The following is a 2500-nucleotide window of genomic DNA, read 5'->3' on the forward strand; positions in this document are numbered from 1 at the left end:
GCTGTATGGTATACTTACGATTTTCCTTGATGCCGTATGATCTTGAAGTTGGTATATTCAATTAGCAGGGGGGGTGTGGGGGGTGCTTGCGCCCCTACAAAAAAGTCAAACATATTTATTTTTTTTTAATTCACAATTCAAAGTTTCAGAACTTAGATCTTATGGTCTCGACCATAAGAAATTTGAAGTTTTGAAACTTAGAAATAAAACCATATATATATATATATATATATATATATATATATATATATATATATATATATATATGCATATATAGGTTCATAGGGAGATACTAGGCTATCTGTCCAAAGGCATTTATAAGCCTAGCCGGAATGTGTTGACTTTCGCCGCCCCCTTAGATTAGTTCCCTGTGCCTCTGGCCAGCAGAACCATTGAAGTGATCCCTGGGGTAAACTTTCTGTTTCCCATTCACTCGTCAAGGTTTCTCTTGAAAAGGGTTAGTGAGGAGCTCTGCCTAATGTAGAGTGGAATCTTGTTCCAGAGCATGGGAAGTTTCTGGGACAGGAATCTCCAGCACGTCCAATTTATTGTTGTGGTGAGGTTTAGATCCCTAGAGCATGTGGCACGAGGGGATATGTATTTTTTAGGTGGAGCATGTCCATCAATTCTGGGTTGGACAGGGCCTTGTATGACAGCCAGAGATCACCTCTGTTTAAGCGGTATGCAACACAGTACAGCTGGAGTTTCTTCAGTCGTGCTGCATAGGGCATCTACTTGAGGCCAGTGATCCTCTTGGTAAGGTAATTCTGTGGTCTTTCCAGTTGTTGCAGGTGTCTTGTAAGGTACATCCCAAATGGGGCATTGCACTCTATGATGGGTCTGATGAGTGATGCTTAGAGGGGCCCAATGACCTCTTTCGATCTGGATGCAAACCCTTTTGTGATTAGGTGGGCCATGTAGAAGTATTTTTTAACCACTTTGGCAATGTGATTATCAAAGGAGAGGTTACTACCTATTTGGGTCCCCAGATCCCTTTTTAGGTCTTCCGTATTTAGGGGGCTACCACCTATGTGGTAGTTTGTGGGTACTTTGTTTTTTCAAAGGGGATGACTATGCACTTACTGGCATTTAGCTTGAGGCCATGGCTTTGACACCAGGTATCTGTCTCAGTGAGACCCTTTTGGAGGATGTCTGTGTCAGCCGGAGAGTCAATTATAGCCCCTAGTTTGCAGTCGTCTGCGAACTTGGTCAGCCATAGTCCTCCTGTGCTTGCCTGTACCTCTGAGAAATATTTGCCAAATGGGAGGGGGTCCAAGGACTGAGCTCTGGGGAACGCCACTTGTAACCAGTTTAGAGTCAGACCTAGCTCCCACAAATCTTACCATGTGGATTCTGTCCGTAAGCCATTTGGCAAACCATCTCGTGATGTAGGGGTTTAGGTTCAGGCTGGTGAGCTTATCTATAATACCGGAGTGGGGAATGGTGTTGAAAGCCTTTGCGAGGTCTAGGTAGGCTGTGTGGACCACCTTTCCCTCATCTATAGCCTTGGTAAATGTGTCAAAAAAGTCCACCAGGTTTAGGAGGCATGATCTCCCCTTAAAGCCAAACTGGGTAGGGTCCAGTGTTTGGAGGTTTCCAATGTCTCTATTAATGATATCCATGATGATGCGCTCCATAGATTTGCAGACCAAGCTAGTCAAGTTTATTGGGTGATAGTTCCTGGGGTCCATTGTGGCTCCAGCTTTGTGGAGTGGAATAACTGTTGCTGTGTGCCACTCTGTGGGCACATAGCCTGTGGAGAGGCTGAGTTTAAACAGTGTGTTTAGGTGAGGGGTTAGTTCATCTTTGAGCTCATGTAGGATGCAGCCTGGGACATCGTCTGGTCCCACTGATGCTGTGTTTTTGGCTTTGAAGAGGGCTGTTTTAACCTGAGTGTCTGTGATTTCAGGGGCACTACATTCTTCTGGTATAGTTATGGGCCCTTTTGGGGGTGAAAGGGGGGACGTTTGCACTGAACCTGTCTGCCAGGATGTTGGCTATATTGGTCGGTTCAGTGTATTTTGTGCCATTCTGCATTAACTCTGAGCAGATCTGAGAATTGCCACTTAGTTTCTTGACATAGCTAAAGAATGCCTTGTGGTTATCTTTGGAGTCCATGGCAATTTTTATTTCGATGCTAGCCTTGAATGATTTTATGAGGGAACGTACTTTCTTGCTGATACTGATCAGGGATGACTTCCCTTTTTGGGATTTTACTCTTTTCTGTACTAGTTTCCTCCCTCTACTGTATAGCTTGTTTATGGCAGGGGTCCACCAGCCTGGTTTCCTTTTCTTGGAGGAGTGAATCTTTTGTTTGGGATAGCATGATCCATGCATTCTTGTAGGTGCCCGTAGAGTGGATTAGTAAAGGATTTTGCAGCTTGGACAGCGTTATCCTTTAGCATAGGGGCTTTGAAACCTCCCACCTTGGTCTTAAGTAACGTGAAGTTTTCTTTTGAAAAGGTTTTCACGGTTGTTTCTTTGACTGGGGGTGGTGGCG

At 44.5% G+C, this 2500-nt stretch overlaps 1 protein-coding gene across 1 annotated transcript in view; it reads right to left on the reverse strand.

Moving 5' to 3' along the window:
• Positions 1–2500, reverse strand: part of PATL1 (PAT1 homolog 1, processing body mRNA decay factor) — a 1960792-nt gene that overhangs the window by 61751 nt on the left and 1896541 nt on the right. The window lies entirely within an intron of this gene.

Source organism: Protopterus annectens, chromosome 9.part0 (genome assembly GCF_019279795.1).
Source record: "Protopterus annectens isolate FY-2018-M chromosome 9.part0, PAN1.0, whole genome shotgun sequence".
Taxonomy (NCBI): domain Eukaryota; kingdom Metazoa; phylum Chordata; order Ceratodontiformes; family Protopteridae; genus Protopterus; species Protopterus annectens.